At 47.5% G+C, this 24645-nt stretch overlaps 1 non-coding gene and 1 pseudogene across 1 annotated transcript; one reads left to right on the top strand and one right to left on the bottom strand.

Annotated features, from left to right (window-relative positions):
- The window catches only part of LOC107501917, a 34078-nt pseudogene extending 11269 nt beyond the window's left edge, over window positions 1–22809 (bottom strand).
- On the top strand, window positions 18394–18499 carry LOC118614462. The gene has a single exon (XR_004956062.1). It is a non-coding gene; the product is annotated as a U6 spliceosomal RNA (small nuclear RNA).
- Window positions 22810–24645: the final 1836 nt, after the last annotated feature.

Here is a 24645-nt window from a genome sequence, read left to right on the forward strand (position 1 = left end):
TTGACATCCTGACTAAAAGACCACGTTACTTGAAAGAAAAATATAACCACAGTGTCATCAGACTTTTTGATAGCAACACTTTATGCCAAATGACAATGGAGTAACATATTTAACATATTCAAAAAAATGTGAGTCACAGATTTTATATCAAACTAAATCGACCTCCGTGAAAAAAAAGACTATAGACATATTGTTATGAATATGAGAATTCAGAGATGATTGTTCCACAGGCCTCTCATGAGGGACCATATAAAAAATAATTCTATGCCAACCTAGATGAAATTGACAAATTCCTTAAAAGCCACAAACAACTAAAGCCCTATGTCTATCAAATAAATTGAATGTGTAGTTAAAAATCTACCCACAAAGAAAGCTCCAGACTCAGATGGCATAACTGACAAATTCTATAAAGTATTTAATGAGAAATTAATGCTAGTTCTACACAAAAGCTTACAGAATATTGAAGAGGAAGGAACACTTCCAATTCACTGATACCAAACCAAAGAAGTCACAAGAAAACTGCAATATCCCTTATAAACATAAATATCCCTTATAAACATAAATGCATTCTTAATAAAATTTTAGCAAATTGAATTCATGTATATAAAAAGGACAATACAGCATAACCAAGTGGGATTTATCTCAGGAGTACAAGATTGGCTTAAAATAAATAATTTTATAATGACATACTAAAAAACAAAAAAGGAAAACCCGTGTTGTTTCATTAAACAACATGATTATTTATGTAGTACATCCAGAGAAAGCTACCAAAAAGTTATTAAGACTAATAAGTGAATTAGCCAAGTTGCCAGATACATGGCTAATATGCAAAAATGAATTGTGTTTCTACATACTAGGAATGAACAATCTAAAACTGAATTTTAACAATACTATGCACAATAGCAACAAAAACATGAAATACTTAGGAATAAATTTGATAAAACATATATGATTGTACACTTAAAACTATAAAACTTACTGAAAGAAATGAAAAAAGACCTAAATAAGTGAAGATATAAAGCATGTTCATGGTTTCAAAGACAATATTGTTAAAACTGAGGAACTGAGGGATACTTCCTTAAATACATATGTCTATATGTACACGAATACCTTGACCCAAAGGCCAGCATCTTACTTAGTGTGGAAACACTAGAGTTTTTCCCAATAGTCAGACGCAAGATAAGGAGGTCCTTTATTTCCAGAGCTATTTAATTTGGGGGCTTTAGCTAATCCAATCAGATAAGAGAAATCTATAGAGAAATAAAGAATTGGAAAGGAAAATCACTATTTGCAAATTATATGTAAGAAAAGTCTCCACCACAAAATCACTTGAAAAACTACTACAAACAATTTCAAAATTTAGTAAAGTACCAGATTATAAAATAAACATAAATTGATAGGACACACACACACACAAATCAATGAGAAGATAAAATAGAATTAAAATCCCATTTACAATAGCTATAAGGTAAAGGAAATTCCAAGGAGTAAATGGCCAAAATTTATATGAAAAAAGTTTTGAAATGCCCCCTGAAAGGCACATAAAGATAAAAGGTGTGAAATTTGGACTAAGGAATCTCTACAGGACAAACAATCCTGTTTCTTCAACAAATATATTACAAGTAAAATTTAAAATGGCAAGGTAAACTATACGTTAAAGGAGACCTACAAAACACATCAACCATTACAATGTATAGACTTATTTGGATTCCAATTCAAGCAATCTTTTGTAGAACTAAAGAGGAAATATAATCACTAGGTATCAGATGACACTGAGAAATTGAGGTTAATTCTTTTAGGTGTGCTAATATGGTGGGCTGTTTTAAGGTGTCCTTAACTTTCAGAAATATATACTAAAATACAGTTGAAATGATCCAAAGTCTGAGATTTGTTTCAAAATAATCTCGGAAATGGAAAATGAGGAAAGATAAATCAAGACTGGCTATATATTGATAATTGTTGAAAGAGGGTGATAAGTCAATCAGGTTCATTTTACTTTTCTTACTACTTTGGTATATATTTGAAAATGGTCATAAAAAAAAAGTTTAAAAAATAATAAAAGTTACATACTATGCTGTATCCCTTATAACAGGGGCCCCCAACCCTTAGGCCGTAGACCGGTACAGGTCCGTGGCCTGTTAGGAACTGGGCTGCACAGCAGGAGGTGAGCAGTGGACCAGTGAGTGAAGCTTCATCTGTATTTGCAGCTGCTCCCCAGCACTAGCATCACCACCTCAGCTCCACCTCAGAACATTAGGCATTAGATTCTCATAGGATCACCGGTTCCCAGTGTCAAAAAGGTTGGGGACCACTGCCTTATAACTATGGTGGTTGCTTTTTGATTTTGTTATTAGTTTCAAGTATACAGTACCATATTGGTTAGACATTTATATAATTTATAAAATAATTCCCCTAATTGCTTTTTCTCTTCTCTGCCTCTCCACCTAGCCATTACATTAATGTTAACTACATTCCCTATGTCATGCTCCCCATTCCTGTGCCCATCTATTGACCACTAATACGTAGTTCTTTAACCCTTCACTCAGTTCTCCCAGCTTCCCAATCCCTTCCCCTCTAGCCATCACCAGATTGTCCTCTGTATTTATGAGTCTGTTTTTTTGACTAGTTTGTTCTTTTATTCTTTAGATTTTGCATGTAAGTGAAATCATATGGTAGTTATCTTTCTCTGTCTGACTTGTTTCATTCAGCATGATAACCTCTAAGTCCATCCATGTCATTACAAATAGTAGGATTCATTTTTTTAGTGGCTGAGTAATATTCCATTATATATATGAACCATAACTTCTATATCTAATCATTTGCTGACGGGCATTTAGGTTGCTTTCATATCTTAGCTATTGTACTTTGTGCTGCCATGTACATAAGGGTGCATAGATCTTTATGAATTATTGTTTCGGTTTTCTTTTGATAAATACCCAGAAGTGCAATTGCTAGGTCAAAAGGTAGTTCCATTTGTAATTTTTAAAGAAACCTCCAGACTGTTTTCTTAAATCTACAGATAAACATACATTTAATGCTCACCATTAGTCCTTATATTGATTTATCTCAAGTCATTTTGGTTATCTGAAACCCATTCCCTAGAGGATTTCTCAGGCAGGGTTCATGTGAATTATATTTCCAGAGTTCTTACAAATTCCCAACTTTGCTTTCTTTATACTTGAAGGTCAGTTTGGCAAGAAATAAAATCCTCAGCTCACATAACCTTCCCTTCAATATCTTAAATATGTTCATCTATTATTGTCTAGCATGAAATACTTCCAACAAATATCTGAGGCCAACTTGGTTTCCTTTCCTTAGAGAACTTGCTGTGATGATGCTGATATTATATAATCTGTGCTGTCCAAGATGGTAGCCATCGGTTACTTGTGGTCGTTGGCTGAGCACTTAAAATGTAGGAGGAATTAAATTTTTAATTTAATTTTACTTTAAGTAGCTACACATGTCTAATGACTATCATATTGGACAATGCAGCCTTAGATTGACTGGATCTTTTTTTCTGGATACCCAAAATAGTTTTCCTTTAAAATCTAACAATTTTACTATATGTTTCATTGTCGGCCTTCTGGGCCAATTTTCCTAGATATGCAGTGTCATCTTTCAATATTTTATTTAGTGTCTTTTTGTTTTAGAAAACTTTTCTTTGACTAATAGATTTGAATACTGATTCTGTCCCATTGCTTTAGTTTTTTTCTTCAGACATTACTCTCATACATGTATTGGATCTTCTTTGTCTTTCTATATCCATCACTGTCTCTCAGACCCTTTAAAAATTTTTTTTCATTTCTTTTTTAATTTTAAAGACTACCAAGGCCTTGTTCAAAAGGATCCAATAGTCTGAATTAGATCCCACTAGCCAAAGATGGGACAATTTAACCATGGAGTTACCTCCCATCAAAAATCATATGTTAGTGAATTCTTCCCCAAATGAAGGGGGTCCATGTGTGGTGCAGCCCAGAAGAATGACGAAGATCACTCGAATTCCTCAGCGTGTTTCTTGTGAGCCACTGCTAAGCTATCAATCTTCACTTCAGTCTGGTGTGGAGGCTGGGCAGGAAATAGGCCTAATTGGTCTATTGTGGGAAAGGTGAGTCTACATGAGGAAGACAGAATGTCAAGGACATATATTTTACTTGGGTAGTCACTTTATAAAGGGAAGGTCTTCAAGAGTAGGGACTATTTCTTATCCAACTTTTTACTCCCAGTATTTTATAAAGAATATAGCCTATAACAGATGCTACAAAAATGCTATTAAATTCAACTGTAAGGGCAGAACCATATATTTAGCCCTATTAAATTTAATCTTGTTAGATTTGGTTTATCATTACTGCCTGTTGAGATTTTATTGAATTTACATCATATCATCCATTTTATGTTCCTAGTGCCAGCCAGCTTTGTGACATACACAAAGTTGATGAGCATGCAAGTAATAACCTCACCCCAGTCATGAAATATAAAAGACAGGAAGGGGTCAAGGCCAAAGAATATGTATGTCCTACTTACCTACAAGGTGCTAGGCACTACTCCGAGCGCTTTACATCAATTTGATTATTCTATCTCAAAATAACCCTGTGAAAGTAAAGTGAACATAGTCTCTGAAATTAGACTGACTTGGTTCAAATCCCAGTTAGATCATTAACCAGCTCTATGACCAGGAACAAGTACTAACCTCTCCAGTTTCCCAGGTCCCTTTTCTGTGAAAAGAAAGGACTGGCTGTGCGAATCTCTACGGTTGTTGTGAGATCACACGTGTCATGTGCATACCACAGGCTGTGTCAGGTGATATGTATTTAGAATGTAGTGGTTTTAACCTTACTCTACAGGCTGAGGAAAAGTGGAGGGCCATCAACGTTAAGTAACTTGCCAAGGACATACAGCTAGGCAGTCGCAACGTTTAAGCGCCTGACATTTTCTTTCTCCGTCTAGTCCATCCACAAGGAGACTATGTGTGATTTTCCCACATGTCCTAGCAAGGCTCAGATATGCTTTGTCTTTTGCATTTTCTTACTCACTGATATTTAAAACCTGAGAAAGACAAGTTGGCAAGGAAATTAAGGAATGTCAGAGAAATTTCCACCTTGGTTATTCATCTTTTCTCTTTGTCTGGGCTGACCTGCATGTCAGGACAGAAGAATGACCAGAACCAAGATAGCATCATAAATCAGAAATAAGGAGTAGAAGAAATAAACCCATGAATGAATGAATGAATGAATGAACGAACATTATAAAATTTTCCATCGTCCAAGTCCATGGTATTGTTGGCTATAGCCTGGCACCATGACTTCTATTGTGATAGGCATCTTAGGGAATGTTCTCCTCTACTCTTCAGGAAGTTTGACTGCTCATGGGACATTTCTAATGTCAGAAATTATAACCAACCATAAAACATTTTTAAATCCAAGCAATAACCATCTCTGTTGTATAAACATACCAGGAAGAAAAATGACTGCCCAGGAACCCTGACTATAAAATCCAGGGTCACACCCAGCTCTACCTCGTTTTGTCACCTGCCCCAGCTCCTGTGAAGTCCTCTGGCTATGTAATGCATGAAGACTTTACAGGAATGACTCAGATTCCCATCCCTTGCCTAGAATTATCAGCTCTGAAAGATTCAAGCTCTCACCCTTGAACTCACTGCGCCACACTGAAAATAATTATTTACCTGCCTGTTGCTGGGGAAATCCAAAAACACCACGTTCCTTCATCTGCTACACATAGATGTTTTCTTTTTGCGCCAAATTAAGCGGTGGAAATGCAAAGAATTGGAAGAATTCTCTTCTGTCCTAAGTAACTCATCTCTCAAGGGGTATCCACTACTCTAGCTCTTCCTCTCGCCATGCCGCTTCTGCCCATACCCTACACTCTACAAGACCCTTTACCTGCGGGTGCCCCAAGGCCTTACATGGCTTGGCAATCCCAAGCTCCACCAGGCATCTCTCCCTCCACTCTGCCTGATTCTTAGTGATTTAGTTCATATTTCTTTACTTTTGTGGTTGTTTGAAAATGTCCATTAAAAAGTTGGGTTAAAATTTTTTTATTATTATTATTTCAAACACCTTCCTTGGCTCACTGGAAGTGTCTTTTTGGCCAAGCCTGGGTCCATTTGCCCAGGAATGCAGTGAAGGAACATCTGCCACTTTCAGTTTCCTCAGTGAGTGGCTTAACTCCTCCTGCCAATGCTCAAAACATGTGCCCTACTCTCAAATAAGAAGTTGACGTGTTGTGCAGTCCTCTGCCAACCCCAATAACAAATACCCCTTGCAGTGTTTAAGGGTTAAAGTGAGGAACAGAAGACCGAGGAGGGCGGGATTTAAGGGCTGGATAAACCCAAGAGGACTCATGGAAGAGATGTGTCTTGACATTGGTCTTTAAGCACAGAGAGGATGTGATCCCTGCTCTGCTCATGATGCTTGTCCTGACCTCATCAGCCACTTTGCCCTTGGTCCTCTGTGAGCGACAGGTTGCTGTGGCAGCATCAAAATTCCCACGGGTATCTGGGTGTTCTTAGAAACTTTGCTGAGAGCTAAGCATGCTCACCCTCCAACCCTCCAATCTTACAGACTAGCTTCACTTGCTCCATTTTACATATGAGGAAACTGAAGCTTAGAGAGATAACATGCTTGGTATGGGGGAGGCCAGTGTGGGAACCCAGGCCTGTTGACTGTGACACCTACACTCTTTGCCCAATGCCTGATTCCTCCCCACACAACTGGAGAAGTAGTAGGAACACTTTGCATTTCACTCCTGCATGTTTTCTCAGGATTGTTTGTATCCTTCCTGCCAACCCTATGAGACAGTGAGGGCTATGTATGATAGATACCTCATTGAGTAGTCGAGGAACCCAAGGCCAAGGTCAGCCAACTTTCAAGGGCTGGAGTCTGTCTGGGCCGGGGCCAGCTCTCCACCCTGATCTAGCCAGCAGCTGCCTTTATCCCCTTGACCCTGCTGTGGAAGACTGTGGGGTGAATCAGTTTGGGGAACAGATCCCATTAGGCTGTGTCTGTCCACATGTTGTAAGCCCCACCTAGCCATCCTCCAGAGCACAATGGTTGAAAGTGCAGAGGGAACATTTGTCTAGGAGAACAATGGGTATTGATTATTCTGGCAACTACCACTGGCAGACTCAGGAGGTGGTTTGGTCTGGGGTTTGGGGTGGGTTTTACTTGGATGCCAAAGCCCAGTTACTCATCATTCTTGCTCTGCCTGGGCCTCTGGGTTGCCTGAGGCACAGTGAGACCAATTCCACAGCCCAGGACATGTGCCGTTCCACTATCCCCTCTTCTTCTGGGAGTGACCAGCGTTACCGTACTGGCTGGGGCTGGGCTCTCCTGAGAGCTCTCCTAAGACTGAGACAGGGGCCTGGACCCTCTGGGTTGGGGTCTCCCAGTGCTGGAGGTGTGGGTGGGGGTGGAAGCAATCTTTTTCATACTGGGGAATATATACCTGAGAACTTTCTAAAGAGTTTTGTGTCCATGCTCCATTTTCTGACCACCCACATGCCATTCCAAGTATTTTCTCTGTCTAATACGCACGCGCGCGCGCACACACACACACACACACAGATTCTGCATATACCCAGAAGACCAGGCCACCTCCTGCTTCTCACCATTTCAATCACCTGGTCTGGGAGGCAGGTGATCTCGAGCAAGTCCTGGTTCAGCCACCAATGCGTGACCTTTCATACCCCCTTTCTAAGACTCAGTGTCCCCAGCTGGGTGTTGAAGAGACTGGATGCATCAGCCGGCCACTTTACGTGTCAGATCCTCTGGGCCTCACCCACCTCCTGCCTCAGTCACCTCTGCACCTCTTCAGGAACCAACTCTGTCTTACCCCATGGGCACACCTGGCCTGAAGGTCACGCAGTAGCAACCCAAAAGGGTAGGGGTCAGGAGTATGAGGGTAAATTTTCCTCCTTTCTCCCCTGGTGAGTATGTGCAAGTCCTCAGAGCTAGGGCCCAAGGTCTGCCATGAGTCTCACTCCACATCAATTCTCCATTCCTCCCCGCATCTTTCCCGCAACCATCATTTCATTCCCTGAGGTCATGCTCGCTAATAAGGCCTCAGGCTCTGCTTGGGTGAACACAGGTCAAGACAGTGACTGTAAGAACTTCTCAGGCTTCTCGTTTGTGACAAGAAAGGTGTTCTTAGAAATGATGCCAAGCTCTGGGTTTCACTCATTTCAGCCTGGTTCGCATCCCTGCCTCCTTTACTCACTGATTCTCGCTGATCCTTCATTCCTTCCTCTGTAAAATGGGGCCAAACCCTTGTGGAACTGCACCAAGAATGAAATGAAACAATGCATAGACTGCACTCTGTGCAAGGTTTGGTGCCAGTAGATGCTCAATAATTAAAAAACAAACCAACAAAAACAACCCTAGGCTTGAGCAGAAAGCAGAGAGTGGCAGTGGCTGGGAGCCAAGCCGCTGAGCAGTTTCCAGGTATCCCTCAGGAGCCTCTGCCTCATTGGCTGGACATTATGGCAGAGGAAGCCACATCACCCAGAGTCCCACACACACCCCAGCCTTGTCTCCCTCCTCCACCAGCCTCAAGATCCAGTGCTCGCAGGCTAGAAAATGCACACCCCGGGGAGTGAGCCCAGAACCAGGGCCAAGATTCCGGCAGGCATTCAAGATCAACAAGCCTCAGGTTTCCTGGTTGAGGTCATGCACGTACAACATGTTCCCTCTTTCCAGAGGGGGGAGAAGCCCCAGAACCAGCCCTCAGGCTTCTCTGTCACCCTCCTGTCCTCAGTTTTTTCTCAGCTGCCTCAGTCATCCGCCTAAACAAAGGGAATGCGGAGCGGAGGCCCTTCTCAATACAGCAGTCTGACGGGCTCCGGAAACAACTGTCTGCACATCCAGAGCCTCCGCTGTGCCCCAAGCCAGCTTCTAATCCTGGGGTCACACGGCTCTCAGAGACTTGGCTCTGACAGGACCTCTGACAACATGCCCATACATCTGTGGCTGCTCTGCAGGTCAAGGAAGGGCTGGGAGCATGAGAACCAGGGGCAGGTGCACACGGCCAGGTTATCATGCGCCAGCACTGTTCCTGGCCTTCTGGCTAAAGCTGCAGGCTTGCCCAACACAACCCTCTAGAGCCATTGACTAGGCGGGTCTCTGAGTCAGCTACACGGGTGCCCTCCCAGCCTCCCTGGCTTTCCCTGCTGACTGGCTTTTCCCCAATGACTCTGAGAACCTCACCTCCTGCAGGACTTGGAGGTCAGTGCTGCTCTTTATTGCATCTTCAGTGGTGCCTTCCTCCTGCTGTCCCTAGTCTTTCCATAGGAGCGCCAAGGTTCAAGCCCACCCACCCTCCACAAGTTTCCAGGATGATCATTCTAGAACATAGCTCCCATCGAGTTGATCCTTTGCTCAAAATCCTTTCATGGCTCCCCAAGTTTTCAGGATAAAGTCCTCCAAGGCCTCTTATCTTCCCAGCAACCCCACAGCTACCTTGCCTTCCTGTGCCCACTCTGCAGACTTCCCCAAAGGCTGTCTCATGCTCTCTTGCCACAGGCCTCTGCACGCCTTCTTCCTTCTCACAGGGATGCTCATCTCTTCTTCTTTGACAGGTGACTGCCTGCTCATCTTTCAACACTCAAGCTTCATCCTCAGGAGACCTCCCTAGATTCCTCCAGGCTAGGCTGAGTTATCTTCCTCTGGACTCCACAGAACTTGGGCTCCTCCCATCACCTGCTCACTGTTCCGATTCCATCTATTAGCTGCGCCCTTTGAAGACTGTCTCAATGTCTCCTTCACCTCCTGTGGGCTCAGCAAAGTCCCACAACACAGCAGACATCAAAAAGTGTTTCTGGGTTGGATGGATGGATGAAGGATGGATACCTATAAGCAGCCAAAATATCCTGAATTTCCTAACATTCACTACAATCAATACAAACTTTGGAAATAATTAGATTAACCTGAACTAAAAAGTTCCCAACAGAGGGAACGTGTTGCCCTAGGGATGCTGACGTTATTCCCTTTATTCACACAGTCAGCATTTACTGCAAGCCTCCTGAGGGCCAGAAGGAGAGAGAAAGCCCAGTCAGTGGAAGGCCCTGCCTACAGGACGTTGGTGCAACTCACAAGAGCCCATCAGCTTTTATTGAGCAAGTGCAGTGGGTGCCAAGGGGAGGGGAATGCAGGGGAGGGTTAGAGGACAGAGAGGGTCACTGCAGAGCTGCTCCAAACTCCACAACTCATGAGATGGACAAAAACATGACCCAGAATTTTGTAGCTGACCTTCTGGCCCTGGCCCTGACATTAACCTGAATGTAAACCTTGAACTTATCCAGGAGGTCAAACCTGCCCCTGACCCAAACCTGGACTCAAACCCTAACGAGGTCAGATCTAGACCCAGCTCTCTATCTTGACCCACAGAGAAGGCTTGAGAAATCATTGTGTGACAGGTAACCGAACTGAACTCGGAAACCCTCTGAGAGAAAGACTGGCAAAGGCAAAGCAGATTCAAAACGCAACTCCAGTGTGGGAAGCACATGTGCAGCCCCTGACCAAAGCCCCAGCGCTATATCAGAGACTCAGCGATCTGGGAGACATGCATCCCTTCAGCATCTGTGAAAATGGGCTGAAAGTCCCCGGGAACCTAAGGTCAGCTAAGGGGTCTGGAGTAGCGGAGAGGAACAGCTGGACTTCCATCCCTCAGGTGCCTCCCTGCCCACCTTCCAACCTCCGTAAGCCTCGCTGTCCTCCATCCCTCAGCCACTGATCCCCAACATGCCCTTGAGAACCTCCTGCAGGCACCAGGCCCTGAGCCAGGCACTTGGGGATGGAGCGTGCAGATCTTGCTCTCAGGAACCCAGCTCCAGTGGGGGACGCGGGGTGGGGGGCAGAAGGCTTGGTTTATTCCCTCATTCATTCAGCATGTATTGCATATCTGTAGTTCCCAGGCTCACAGGGTAAGTGTCTCACAGTCCAAAGGTTGGGAAATCTGATTTAAGGGACTCTCGAGTTGCAGCCCCGCCTCTCAGGGTAGACTCACATGTATAAACCTTCAGGCTGATGCATTCGTTTATAATGAACAGTCCTGGTAAAAAGGTGAAAACCACCCCTGGCCTATGATTGACACCTTCTCCTCCAAAGCAGGCTTTCATCAGAAAAACTGCACCCATTCGTGAGCCGCTCGGAAAGTGTGGACGTGGAACAAAGAGCTGAAAAACTGAGCAGTGCTGCCAATGGGTCCAGAATTCTGAAAGTGCGTTGACGATCCAGCCGCCCTCTTGCAGGCACTGCTGTCCTGGCCACTGCCAGGGCTGGCCTCTGTGACACTCCCTTTCTGAGCGGCTATGACGGAAAAAAATCCTTCTTTAGCTGTCGTAGCAGATAAGAATACATCTAACTTCAAGTACTTTAACAGCCTCTCCTTTTGTGTTTGTTGACTGAGGATGATAAGATGGCTGCTGCCCCTCCGAGACTCACAGCAGTGTTCCAGACAGAAAGAAAAACGAAAGAGCAAAAGGGCCCAAAAATTTCCTTCTGGCAAAACTTCGCCCTTCCCTAGAGAATTTTGCTTATATGCTGGTGTCCAGAACGCTGTCATGTGCACACTCTAGAAGCAAGGGAGATTGAACAATTGGGCAATTTTATTTTCCGACCTCTGTAACAGAGGAAGGCGAGAAGTGGAGGTGGATAGAGGCTGGGCAAACAACCGGCAGTGTCTGTCACAGACAAGTTGCAACTTTTGGTCAGGGCTCGGCAGAACCCGGCTACTCTGGGAGCTGTATGTCCTCTTCAAAGGACTGTGCTCTCCTCTCTGATCAACACTGTTGACTTTTATTTAAGTGCTCAGAGGCCAGTCTTTGTTGAGGATAACTCACCAGGGATCCCAGATACTTAAGACTTCTCCTCTGTGCAGGTCCCTTGTTCTGCAGGTCACAGTCTCCGCCCTCCCGGAGCTGGCTCCAGTGCTGTCGGGAATGAGAGCATCTGGTCAGAAGGCCAGCCTTTGGCATCTCAGTCTACAATGTCCTGGACACATTCACCCACCCTTATCCACTCACGCAGGCCCATCTCCTCCTTGAAGCTGCCCAGAGTGACTCCCTTCCTTCTCCAAACTCCTTCTCACAACCCATCACAGCTCCACCCTTTTTCAAGACACAGCCCGTCCACCCCCACAGCCCTGAGTCTCACTTTCACAGGCCTCGCTAAGTAGACTGTGAGTTATGGGCAGAACTCAAGGCCCCATAGTGGACTCTGTTCCTTCTCCACACGTCACCGGCACTGATCAGATGGCGTTTCCTCCAATGTCTCCCTTGGCTCAGACTGAGCTGATCAGTGTTGCCCCTGACCAGCTCCCCTGTGCCTGTCCCCATGTAGTTTGTGGCTCCACCTCAGGGTCACGTCAGAAAATCAGCCTGAGTCTTCACACTTTCTCTTCGCCCTCTGATCCCTGGGAGGCTCCACCTATGACACCACCAGGAATGGCCAGCTGTCCCTCAGCCTGGATGACCACAGCTAGTTCCTGCTGGCAACCCCAAGGAACTGGGAACGCTGTCCAAGGCCAGGCTTGGGCTCGCTCTTTTCCCTTTCCCTTTCCTTCTCTCTTCCTTTTATCAGTGAGGAAAAACCTGCTTACACATATATTAACCCAGAGCACAGCAGGTATGGTGCAGAAGAGTTCGAGGGAGCCACAGTGACATGGTGAAGTCACCAGGAGGGAGGAAAGCCACTGCTGGCCTGGGGGGCTGGATTTTGGAAAAGCTGGAAGGGATACATCCCTGTGATCAAGGGGGCTTTGTAAAGCCTCCCTCTGGTCCTTCTGATAGCAGTTTGTCACTCTGTCCTTATCACACCCCACAGAAGCTCCTACTGGGCATACCTGCACACAGAGTGACATCCCAGGTCCAAGGAGGCAGTCCAGACCCTTGCGGAGAAGCCTCTTTCCCGCCTCTGTGCTGGAGCTACAATTCCCCTCCCCTCTTCCCAAGAAGATATCTGACTCTCTTGATTGGATGGCTTCTAACTCAGAATTTTCAAACTAAAGCAGCAATTCCCCCAATGTTTTCCATGGTGCATTGGTGTCCATGAATTGCCAATGGGGGGTGGGAGGGAGGGAATAAATTTGGGAAATCTTAGATAAAACAACGTGAAAGAGTCTCTTTACTATAGGTCTTCTTAGAGCCTTTAATGAACTATGATGCGGAGAGACTATCTGACAGGAAGATATCATGTCCTGCCTTTCCTAAACTTATTTGGACCCTAACTATGAAATACTAAGGGCAAATACAGACTACGGTTTGCAAAACTCATTCCTTCGCTCATTTGTCCAACCAACATGCCAGGCCCTGCGCTGGGCACTGGACGAAGCAGTGAACAAGAAAGATGTGACTCCGGCCTCATGGAGCTTCCATTCCAGTGGGGACAGATCTCTAACTCCTCTTTCTTTCATTTATTTACTCACTTAATACATATAAGTGTCAACCCAGTGCCAGACCCTGGAAACAGAAATGAATTGCCCACGATTGCTGCCCTCAGGAGTGTTGCAATCTTAGATCAGGAGTGTTAGCTGATCTAAGATACTGTCTCCCTGGTATCAAGTATAGGAGGCATGGTTTTCACAACAAAAGCTTCAAGTCTTTTCCCCTAAACCAAGCCACCCTCACTTCCTTCCTCATCACTCCCATCCTTCACCTACTTCTTGAGCCCCTCCCCGCTGTGCTGAAGACATCCCACTGGTCTAGAGACAGCATGGCAGAGTTCAGGTGTCCTGCCTCGGGCCCACCCCAGTGGTGAGGGAGTGTGAACTGGCACCATACCAGGTAGCCGTGGTAGTGTTTCCTGCTGTGGAGCCCCAAGCCTGGCCCTCCCAGGTTCTGGGGACTCCCTTATTTCACTAACCAGGATTAGATGCTTGTCACTAAGAACCTGCTGTAGCCCCTGGGTTGGAAAAAGCATGCAGGACATTTTTCAGGAAGCCCTTTGAGGATCCATATGGAGTGAGGGTGGGAAGAAAGCGGGATTGGGAAGTTGGCCTGTGAAGTGGGGCCTCAGCCAATCCCACAGGCAGCTCAGGGCTCTCCTCAGCCGAAGGAGTGCCAGAACAGGCTGGCGGGCCACCTCCTAGCAGCCAGGGACTGATCCCCTCAGTCTTGAGGCAGGACTGGGCGGCTCCTGCCAGCATTCCCCGTAAACCCTGATGGCGAGAAGCAGGGTAGGGAGAGGGAAGAGTGCCAGCTCTCCACTCTGGCAGCTTTACCCTGGGCAAGTTGTTCCCCTCTGAGAACCTCAGTTTCTTCACACCTGCAGGCCTCAGTGAGGTTAGCATATGCATATCATGTTGTTAAGGGGAAGGCTTCCTGGAGGAGGGCATGCCTGAGCTGAGCAGTGAGGGAAGTAGGGGGTAGGGGCTGGCCCCACTGGGTGGGAAAAGCTGCCTAGGTGGAGGAGGCAACCTGTGGTGGCGGGAGGCCTAAAAATGCTCAGCGGAACACAAGCAGCCAGTGCGGCTGCAGCGGAGGGAAGGGAGAAGTTGGAGGTGAGGCTGCAGGGTGGATAGAGGCTGGATCACAAAGAGCTGCAGGGTCAGGAGAGGGAAGGCTGGCCTCACTCCACCCCTAGGAAGGGATCTGTAGTACTTCTGAAACCCTGGTTGAAATGATTCCTGTTTGTAGAGCACTCACGAGTTGGGGCTGCTCTGCATTAGCTGCTTAACCTTCACAACATCATCCCCCTTTTACAAATGAGAAAACTGAGTTACAAAGAAGCCCAGTTACCCAAGTTCATACAGCTAGTAAGTGACACCCAGGCTGCCTGGCTCCAGAGCACACGTTCTTAGCTAACCTCTACATTGCTCATTTCAAAAGCACCTTTGGGTGGCTGGGGCTTGGATATGAGCAGCCCAAGGCTGTGTCCTTTTGACCACCTTGATTCTGGTTGACCCTTAGGCAGGCACCTCCCCGATGCCAGTCAGGTGAAGATGCCGCTGACCCATCCCTCCAAATCAAAGCCTTCAAAACTCTAAACCCTCAAAGGCAAAGTGTCTTCCAGGGACAGCGCAGCTGATGCCAAGCCCTAGGGGGTGGGCCATGGGCCAGGGACATGGTTTGGCTCCAGAACATCATAGAGCAATTTGCAACACCTTCACAAAACTCTTGGAGCAGCCAAGAGAGGCAGGTGGTGTGCAGGCCTGCGGGAGGATGGCCAGGTGTTAGGTTACTCGGGGTAGAGGAAAAGCCCCAGCAGGATTGAGGGCTGAAGCCTGAGACCTCTCACCAACAACCCCACATTCTCCTTCATGCAATTCATTGCCCAGGGTCCCCACACTGCATCTGGGTGCACAGTATCTGGCACGGCTGGCCTCAGTGGTCCTGCCTACCAGCTCCTTCAGCACTCCAAATAGGTGCCCTGGCTGCAGCTCCCACCTCTCCCCTCCTTAGTCTCAGTAATTCTATCTGCAGGGGTCTTCTCCACCCAAAGGAAGCACACTGTCAGGGGCCGAGGCTGGCGTGGCCTGGCCTATCATGAGCACCCATCAATTTCACACAATGGGCTCATTGACCAGCTTACCTGCCTCTGAGCAGATGCTGTGGGTCTTAACTGTGGATGGCCGAAAGGCCTTACGTAAGACACTCAGACTTCCCAGGCAACTGCCACTTGCTAGGTGATATCTCATGGGTTTACCTGCCTTATGGCCTCCACAAACATCCACTGAACACCTACCTACAAAGTGCTACGCACCCTTGCAAGAGTGTCCAGGTGAGTCGGATGCAGGCCCGTTCTCGAGGCACTCACTGGCAAGCAAGGGCCCGCTTTACAGCTAGAGGAAGAAAAGCGCCTGGGAACCACGGGGCCCTACCCACACAAAGATTTTATGTGACTACGAGTGATGGAGCCAGACTTGCAAAGGAGCCTGCTTTGTGCAAAACACCTACCGTCCCCACCAACTCCCAGCTGCCATTCCCACTCTAAAGAAGCAAAACTGAGGCTCGGAGAGATCAAGCAGCTTGCCCAAGCCCACATAATAGACAGGTGGGATTTGAACCTGGTTCTGAATAACTCCAAGTCCATGTGCTCAGCCCAGGAACAGAGCGACTTGAGTGGGGGACAGCACCAGTGGCTGGAGCAAAAAGAGAGGCAAGGAGGTGGATGCGGAAGGAGCAGGTCCTCTGAGAAGGGTGGTGACTCACCAAGAGACTTTGTTGCGGTTACAGAACAGGCCAGGCACATGTCAGACACTTACTTTTTCCATTCCTTCCCTGCCCTTCCACTCCCTGTTCCTTGGTCTCTGTGAGTACATTCTGTTCTTACTGAACTTCTTAGTGAGCAGGGCGACTTGATTTTCCCATGGACTGAGAGCTCTCAGTTGCCTGGGACCATCGGCTCCTGGCTCAGGCCTCCTGCAGGACCCAAGAGAGACAGGCTAAATTGCACTCCAGGGCCCACCACCCAGCCTGCAAATCTGCAGGGCACCCCAGTGCTTTGTGGGTCAAATCCAAGCCTCTTATCCCCAGGCCTACTTGATCGGTTGAGGCTGCCTGCTCTGCAGTCTGATGTCTGCTACGCCTCCTAGGCACTCAGCACAAAAGTGCTGCACAGACTTCCATACCTACTACCCAGCGCCACATCCCCAGGCCTGCCCACGCTGCTGCCCCAGTTTCCTGGTGTTGATCACGTACTGTGTTATGTCAAAAAATTCCCTTGCTTTGGGGAAATACTAAAATACTTAAAGGTGAAAAGGCATCACACCTGCAACTTACTCTGAAACAGTTTTTAAAAATTATTGGTAGGTAGATACAGATGGATGAATGGATAGATGATAGATGATATATATATATATATATATATATATATATATATAGAGAGAGAGAGAGAGAGAGAGAGAGAGAGAGAGAGAGAGAGAGATGATAGATAGACAGACAGATAGATGATAGATAGATAGATAGATGATAGATATGGAGGAAGAGAGGAGAGAAAAAACAAATGTGGTAAAATGTTCACATTTTAAGGAATCTGAGTGGAGGATATCAGAAATTCTATGTACTATTTTGCAACTTTTCTTAAAGTTTGAAATTACTTTTTTAATGAGAAGACTCTTCATGTCTCCCATCACACTTCATTTTAATGGTATGATTCCCACATTAGATAGTGAGTGCCTGGAGGACAGGGACAAAGTCTAATTCAGATCTCCGATCCAAATGATGTGTGTGTGTGTCCAGCTCTGGGCTCAGTGCTGTGAAAAAATCGCAGCAAGATGAGATGGTATCCCATCTTTGGGAGCTCACAATCAACTAGGAAAAAGATACGAGAGCATATTGAATTACGAGCCCACGAACAGTGTGAATGCTGCTGGTACTCTCCCTGGCCAGTGCCACAGACCTGAGCCACCGGGTCACCCTGCCCTGCCAACTGAGCCCCTGGCAACTGACTCCCATGAGCCTGGGGCCAGGATCCTTGAGAGTCCAGCATTCCTCTGGAGAATTTGAAAGGAAACATGCAGACAGGAAGGGCCAGGTAGTAGAGGGCCAGGGACTGAAAGTGGAAGAGTCAGGGCTGGGCTATCAGGGTATCTGTAATGTGGAAGAGTCACATGGGGTGTATGTGACACGGGAGGCTGGCAGGTGAAGAGAGTGAGTGGTGGAGACACGTAGCGAGGCCCAACCCTATCACCCTTCCACACAGTCCCTGCTCTTCATTGAGTACCCACTTGTCTGGGCTTTGATTCAGGTACAGGTGCAACAATGAGTGAGACAAAGCCCATTTCCCATGGAGCCCTGCTGCATGAGACAGTCAACCCCACACAACCATGTGGGTCTGTAAAGTATCTTGTCCTCTTTGGTATTTTGAAGAAGAATAAAGCAGGGGATGGAGGGAGCGAGAGATGGGAGCGGGTCCTCCATGAAATGATGGGCAAGCCCTCTCTGCTCGATGACCTGCAGGGGGAGCCATTCCCACAGGCCCTGCCTGTGGGGCCAGAAGGGAATAGGGAGGAGCTGTGCAGAGACAGAGGAAGATCTTCTCAAGCAGAGAACAGCAAGTGCAAAGGCCCTGAGGCAGGACACAAACAGAGCATTCCAGAAACCATAGCGATGGCAATGTAGCTGGAAATGGCTAATGGGGAGGACAGGGAGGATGTTGAGGTCAGAAAGATCGTGTGCCTCATGAGTAAAACTGGAAGCCCTTAGACAGTTTTCAGTAACACAATCAGACTTACATTTTCAAAGGATCATTCTGACCGCTTCATGGACAATAGACTGTAGTGGGGGAGGGGGCAAGGCCAGAGCGGAGGCAGCGTGACCCATGAGCAGGTGACTACCGCAACCCAAGGAGAGATGATGTTGTTGGTCCTGACCACATCATGACTCTTATGGCCCTGAGGTACTTTTCCCTTTGTGGGCCCCTTCCTCCATTAGAAAAAAAAATTGTGCTCGCTTCAGCGGCACATATATTAAATTGGAATGATACAGAGAAGATTAGCACAGCCCCTAAGCAAGAATGACACGTAAATTTGTGAAGTTTCATATAAAAAAAAATTAATTATATTTTACTAACTACTTTAGTGTAAAGATGAATACATTATATATTTGCTATTGTTATATTCATTGTTTTTGCTGATTTCAGAAGAAATTGAAACATGTTCATGGGCCCCTAAAAGCATATAGGCCCTCAGCACTTGGCCCACCATGCCCAGTTGGTCTGAACAGAAAGTGGTCAGATTGAGATGCAGAAGAAGCTGTGAGAAAGAGGCCAGGCTTATCCCCAGTCCAAGTTCCCTGGACTGTCAGGTGCATGAATACAGGAAAAGGGTACATTTCCATCAGTTTGTTTCCAGGCCCAGGACAACAGCTGGCACCCAGAGGCCGGTCCCTCTCTGTGTGAGCGACCCTGCTCTGCAGTGTTACAGATACCCGAATTTCTAGAGCTGCCCTGAGTGCTTCTCTGTTCCTTGCCATCAAAGGACTTTGCAAATTGCCTAAGCCAGGGTATGAAGTTTAAGAAGAGGCAGCTGGACCGGAATTGTCAGAGATCACTTCATGAAAGAGAAAGCCTGGACTGGGCCTTGAAGGAGGAAAAGGACAGCGTGGAAGAGGAGTGTGTTCCAGGCAGAAGAACTTGCCCAACAAAGGCTTTATCTGGGGAAACACTTGGCGTGCCCTAGCAGCAGAGAGAAAATGACTCTGAGCAGGAGACCCTGGGGAGCAGCAGAAGGTGCCGGGCCAGCCCTGAGAGGCTAGCAGATGAGGGAATAACGGCCTCCAGCAGAGACACAGCCAGACCCTATTCTCAACTTGCCAAGGAGCTAGCGTTGGGGGACCCACCTCAGCTCCTTTTTAAGGAACCCATGCCCTTATGTGGAGGTAAGTCACACAGACTCCTGTCCCCGGTCTGATTTGACATTCTGTGGCTCCCTGTACAGAAATTGCACAGACCCCTACACTGACGAAGCAGAGGGCTTACTTGGAGCAGTGGGTGTAAGTTCTCTGCGAGCCTCCTGTCAGGTCAACTGCACTCCCTGTTGGGACCAGTGCAGTTTCAAGCAGAGCTCCTGGCGGAGCCTGCTGAGATGGGAGACATAATGAGTCCCTATGTAGAAGGTCAGGCTCCCATCCTTGAGGACACCTGGTACCCAGACGGCTTGTACCATGGAACAGGTAGTAAAATGATGAGGGCTATCGTCGACACAGGCACAAGCACAAGTTTCCATGTCACAATGCCCCTGGTGTGCTAAGCAGCACCCAGAGGGATGGTGGGTACAGACTACCCCGGGGTTGAAGCCCCGTGGGGCTAAGCCAGCCCAGGAAGTGGATTGTGGGCCCAAGGTAGCACCCTCCATCCAGATCCTGCGCCGCAACCCTGTAGGGGTGGAATGTGGGTCCTAGGCCTGAAGGGTCCCACGTCTGGCTGTGATTTAGGCTCACAGCTAGGAATAGGACCCCGGATATAGAATGTTACATTAGTGAAGTAGGGCACCTGCGCCTAAAATATGTAAACATACTTCAGCTTATTGTGTTTCGCATGTGTGGCTGAATGCCACTACCGTACTTCGATATGTGTGGAGCCATGCAGTTCCCTGGAGAGCATTAGGGGAGCACAAAACGGGGAGCATAAGAAGAGTAGAAGCAGAAGGACGCTCCCCACAATAGAACTGCACTCCCCGCAATAAATTTGGGTGCCTGCATTTCATTCTCATGTTGGCCTCTTGTGCATTCTTCCAACTGAGCATCTCACCACCAAAACCTTCTTTTCTCTATCAGCTCAGAGCTGACACATTCCAAGCTCCCATGACATTCCAGCTCCCATGAAGGATGAGTGGCCTTGGTTAAAGGCTAAAGGCAACCTCAGCCATGTGAGAGTAGACCTCAGCTTCTGCCTCCCTACCATCAGTCATCTGGCCAGAACCATCTTCTTTCCCCAGTCCCTCCCCTCAACACGAGATCTCTGGTGTTTCCCAAGATCATAGCCAAGATCAGCTATAGGTAAGGCACTTTGGGGATCTTCATCCAGGAATTAGGGCCCAAAGCTGGGATGAAGGAAGAGAGTCAGAGCGATCTTATTCCAGTCCTTACCCTCCATGGTCAGTGGCTTGAGCAACCTTAGACTTTAATCGCCTTCTCTGTGAAAGTGGGCCTGAAAAGATCCGCTCAGCAAAGTCACTGGTGAGCATGGACCATAATGACTCCAGGCATCTCATCTGGTGGCAGGAAGGGGAGCCTCTAGACATATGACAGTTGTTTCATTTTCAGAGCATTTGTTGTCGTGATTTGAGGTTGTTTGCTTTTTGTCATTATCTTCTACTAGCCCAGAAGCCCCTTCAACAGGAGGACGCCCAACTTTCCCAGCCTCCAATGACAAGCACTGCTCCTAGGACAGTTTAAGTGGCCACTGTCTGTCAAGTGTCTGTACTCACAGGCCAGTGTGTCCAGCACCTTCAGGTCTGCAAGTTGGCCCTTGTATGGGGCAGTTTCAAGAGGAGCCTAACTCTGCCCATCTGACCCCGATCCCACCCAAGGAACCGGGCTGTACCACAGCCTTCCCTTGGCCAGGAGGCTGGCCTTGCCCTGCCCCTGGACCCCTGTGGTCAGCTTCACAGGGCCTTAACCCAGGCTCGACCTCTTGTTCACCAGCACACTTGAGTGCGTGATCCAGATAGGACACAGTCTCTGGACAAGTTGCAGGCCTATGGCTAGTCACAGTATAAGGTGGGGGAGGGGTGGAGAGAACAGACAGAGTATGAGTATGCTCAGTAGGGTCCCACAGCAAGAGGGTGGGGAGTGAGGTTCTGATGCTCTCCTGATGACTCATCACTTTTTTGTTTTTTTCTCATGTGGAAAATGGGTATAATAGCACCTACCTTGTAAAGCCATTGTGAGGGTCTTCAGAGAGCATGGATATAAAGCGCCTAGCACAGGGCTTAGCACATAGTGGGCCCTCAAGAAATGGCAGTTCCCTTATTTTCTTTGTAAAAGTTTTATGTGATGGGATGTGGTGGATCCTGAGGAGCGTAGAGTCCCCTTCGAGAATGAAAGACTTACTCCTCAGGCTGCAGGGAGACATGCCAGCAGTCAGCCTTCTATGTCCCTACAAAGATTGCCTCCTTCAAGGTCACACACTTGAAGGGTGGCGGACATCACCATTGACTGGCAGGGATCTAAATATCTCGCCCCACATGGGGGCAACTCTGAAACGGAGTTCAGCTGCATACTCCCTGTGGCCTTGGAGACCCCACTGAGACTGTATCAAAGCCCAGCTTCTCCAGCTGCCCTCTCCTGCTTCCTCTCATTCCTTCCCCTTTCCATGTTAACTTCAAGAACATTCTATTAAATGTCTTGCATACTAATCTCTGACCCAGAATCTGCTTTCTGGGGAAGCCAGGCACCCAAAGTCCAATATCTGAATTTATATAAGAAAAAAAAAATTAAATGGCCTCTGTTGCATTACAAAAGAACACTCGACTCTCCTGAAAAACTAACTCATCGTAGGCTTTCCTTGAATTGTGAGTCCCACAGGTGTATTTCAACTAGCACTTGATTGACTGGCTTTCCATCTGAACTCAGCAACGTGCCTACTGTTTGAAGTGAGCTGCATTCAGATAGTCTGCAGAAGCAGACATTGAACTGCGGATTTGGGAGGCTCTGGACAGCTGGTCAGCTGCCTTCAACTCACTCGGGCTTCTGGGTCTCCAGGGTTCCTTTATGGAGGCTCCTGGACCATTTTTCTGTGTCCAGGCTTTGGCTGGTACTAGAGCCCCTGGAATGTGGAGCTGAGTGAGACAGGTCCAGGCGCCCTAGGGGCCCTCAGCCCAGGGCCATGGGAACTGAAGAAGGGTTATCTGACCCCATGTGGGTTTGGAGGACATCTGAAGAATGTTAAACCAGAGAGAAGTATGATCAGATTTGGATTCAGACGCTCTAGGTCCCCACCAAGGGAAGGCAGTCCCTGGGCAAGGAAGCCGCATGGTTACGCCCTCTCAATGCAAGCACGGTGCCATGTGATTTTCCCACGTCATTGCTTTAAAACCAGGCAACTGCCTTGGGAGGGAGGTGTAATTATTCTATGGACCCAGAAGCCAAGGCCCTGGGAAGTGGCCAGGGGCGGATCTACCCGAGTCCTTTCATGTGCCAGCTGGCCAGGTGTGGGCTCAAATGCTTCATGATGGGAAACTGAGCACTTGGCTCCCGAGGGCGGGGCTTCTGACGCAGGTGCCAGCAGGTAGCCAGGGAAGGCGAAGGGCCCCCTCTGCTCTCACCCACTGAGGGGCCTCCTCTTTCTTGGGGTTCTCAGCTAGAGCAGCTTTGATGAGGAAGGACAATGGAGAACCACACTGGCCTTTGACTGGCATGATTACCAGAGTGTGTGGTGGAGAGGAGCTTGCCCCCCACCCCCAGGTGGGCACCTGCAGGGGAGGGTGCTGCACCTCCTGTTCAAGCAGGTGCAAAGAACGTGGACCTGAAACCAAGTGCTGCCAACAGAAGTTTGTGGAGGAAAGGTAGGTACCTAAAGAGAAGACAGCAGAAGTTTCTCCGGATCCACAGGGACAGACCGCTCCAGCTGGTATAATTCAAGGGGAGGTCCTTTCTTCTGCAAAATTACGTGTCTTCTTTACTCTCTTTTTTAAACCAGTTTTATTGTGAAATGTTACATGCATATAGAAAAGGACACAAAATAGACACACAGCTCAATGACTTATCAGAAAGCAAACACTCACCACCCGGGACAGGAAATGGAGCGCTTAAGGTCTCTCAGAACCACTCCCGACCTTGAATCCTCTCCCAGTGCCCTTCCTTCCCCGCCAGAGTTAACCGCTACCCTGACGCGCGTGGCAATCGCTTCCTTGCCTTTCTGCGTAACTTTACTACTAAGTGTCCCTGAACACTACTTTGGTGCGCCTACTTGATCGAGCTATGAAATCTGGCAGCTTGCCTTCCTTCTGGCTTCTTTCACTCACTGCCACATAGGAGGCACATACATTGGTGCAGCCACATACTGGTCATTGAGCGTTTTTTACCGACATTCACATCTAGAGCTCTGCCCAAGCCTTGTCTCTGGGGCCCACTGACTGGCTTCTGGTCCCAGCCCCACCATGTCCTCATTGCAGGACCCTATGTGGGTTCCTACTTCCCCCAGGCCTGTCTGTGAATATTGTGGATCCACTCACGATCTCTCAGGTCCTGGCCTGGCACAGGAGCATGCCACCCAACTTGAGATTTCCAGAACTGAGTTTGAATTTGGCTCTACCACTTTCTAACTGTTGTAGTTTTGAACGAGATACTCCTTTTATCTGAAACTTTGTTTTCTCTTTGTAAAATGGTGATAATATTCACCTTGTGGGATGGTTTAAAGACTTTCAAATGCAGGCACATGGCAGACATCATTTACTATAAGCTATTTACATCCTCGACCTGCCATTACATAGAACATACTATTGATAAAGCAACCACCAGGAAGAGGGGCACATTTTCTCCTTTATCTTTGAAAGCGTGCCAGTAACTACAAAATGCTACTATAGCATCCAGCTCAGAGGATGCCCTCTACAAAAGTGTTGTCTTCCCCTCACTCATTTGCTAGGCTGGAAAGAAGTGGGAGGAAAAGGCCTGCCACCCTCAGGGAGCCCTGGACCCCAACAGATGTCCCAGGTCCTGTACCTGCAGTGGCCTCCAGGGCCCTGAGTTTTGTCTTTACCCCTGGATTCCTCTACTCCAGGGTGCAAGGGCGTCCACTGAAAACACAACAAATTTTTTGTGTTCTGCAAGTTCTGCCATTCCAGACCACCCCAGCAGAACCAAGGGAGGGCATCTCTCTGCAAGCAGATGTACAGTGTTGGAAAGAAAGGCAGACAGAAAGTGACATCTCCAGACAAGGCTGGCACACCAGAAGTTGTGGGCAACAGCTATCTGGGAGCATGTGGAGCAGGAGCCTTGAGTCTCTCCCAGGCTTCCCCGGGTGGCCTCCTTTCTCCACCAGGCTGCCCTGCCAAGATCGATGTCCCTCCTGACCTGGATGCCAGGCTGCCTGGAGATGGCTGTGTTCCCCAGGCCCTGGCCCAGCCCTGCTCCTGAGGTTGTCCTGGCTACAATATCCCTTTGACATCAAAGTGTCCAGAGTCCTGGCCAGGAAGAAATTGATTTTAAAATGCAGAGGACAGTGGCATAAATAAATAAGTAAAATGAAATCGAAC

This window comes from Rousettus aegyptiacus, unplaced genomic scaffold (assembly GCF_014176215.1).
Source record: "Rousettus aegyptiacus isolate mRouAeg1 unplaced genomic scaffold, mRouAeg1.p scaffold_m13_p_2, whole genome shotgun sequence".
Classification (NCBI taxonomy): domain Eukaryota; kingdom Metazoa; phylum Chordata; class Mammalia; order Chiroptera; family Pteropodidae; genus Rousettus; species Rousettus aegyptiacus.